This window comes from Lupinus angustifolius, chromosome LG07, assembly GCF_001865875.1.
Source record: "Lupinus angustifolius cultivar Tanjil chromosome LG07, LupAngTanjil_v1.0, whole genome shotgun sequence".
Lineage (NCBI taxonomy): Eukaryota > Viridiplantae > Streptophyta > Magnoliopsida > Fabales > Fabaceae > Lupinus > Lupinus angustifolius.
Window position 1 is genome coordinate 11,223,796 of NC_032015.1, and position 1,768 is coordinate 11,225,563.

Here is a 1,768-nt window from a genome sequence, read left to right on the forward strand (position 1 = left end):
GATCTTATATTCATTACTACATCAATATTAGAGTTGCCAATGACTAGGGTGTGAAAACCTAGTCTCTTTATGGACTTAATATTATTTAGTAATAAATATAAGTGATTATCATTCTACCATTTTAGGACATACACTAAAAGGAGGATTTTAGAACTTGGTGTTTGGAGTTAATCAAAGTAAAACATAAGAACTTGTCTAAGTAGTTCAAAATCATAAGAAGTTGAGAAATCTTTTCCTTATTCAAATTGATCTTGTCTCATCAAGAATTTGTGAATACTTAGTTTATTTTTCTTGTTAATTTATTGATGTGCAAATCAAACAACAAAACCATCAAAATATGATTAAGCCATTATTTGTGCTTTGACATGTTTATATGATTCATTTTATTAGGAAATTCCTTGTGGTTCGACAAATTCCTTGTGGTTCGACATAACCCTATACTATACTACAATTGAATCTTGAAAGAGGTGTAAATTGTAAAATAGTAAAGTGTTATCAATAAATTTATTTGTTGAAACACCTTTTAATATACAAAAGAGATGAAACTAACTTACTAACTTTTATTTATTGTTATTTACTTTCCGCATTTTATTTATTCTTTAATACCAACATTCCTTAAGGAAGAAGTTTGGTTTGTTAATGAAATGAACTCGAAATGGAGTAAATAAATAAAGGTCACTAAATTTATTATTCTTTTGTTCTTTATTTATTTATTTGTTTCTAACAACTAACTATTCATCACTTTTATATATTAGAATACCATTAAACCGGTGTTGAAATTTATTCCACAAAACCGAGATGGGGCAAAGAAGGAATGACTTATTTACATGATGATTAAAGAAGTAAGTTGTAACTGGAATATTCTTGAAACCATTATACCAGTGTTGGAATTTATTTCAACAAAGCCGAGATGGCGAACAAAGAATAAAATCGAGTTCACTTACTTAAAAAGAACACACCGAGTAAATGAGTGGGGAAAACAAATCCTCTCTCTCAAAGAAGTCTTTGAACAGGCATCATTCACTTTGCCCGACCGAAGACCTACAACCGTCGGACGTTTTGTATTGGCTGACGCTCGAGGCGTACCGGAAGTTGTTAGGACCTGGCCCCAAACAAGATTCTCATCATCAGGATCGGCACCAAGAGAGACAGACGGGGCCATGCCAAGCGGGTACACCTCGGACCCCTCGATGGATTGGGGAGCGGATGACGTGGAGAAGGAGAAAGACAACATCGCTTGTGTAGAGCTTATCTGCATAGAAGATTCAGTTGAGGTCATTGAGATATCTTCTGACTCGGAGGTGGAGGAAGACCCTAGCAAGGCATCCAATGCACCTCCGGTTTAGGAGGTTTCTCTTTTGTTTTGTTGTGAAAGAAAAATGTGTGAGGTACTTTTTGTAATGTCAATTCCCCAGCATTATTTTCTTTGTATTTTCAGTTATTTTATTTGTGGTGATGATTAGATTTCGCCCTGTAAACAATTTTGTATTTATTCAAGAATTTTATGAATGAGAAGTATTCAGAAAATATTTGTGTTCATTTAATTATCTTCAATGTATTAAGAATTTTATTTTCGCGAAGTTTGAATATGTGACGTCTTCAAATTGGAATAAGGTAAAAGTGAAAATGATTTGTAAGTTATAGGTTACATAAAAGAAAAAAAGAAAGAAAAATATACTCATTTTTCTAAGAGATTAAATATATTAAATATGAAATGATTTCCGGGGCGTTACACTTACCTTAGTAATGTTCATCTTATACCAAATCA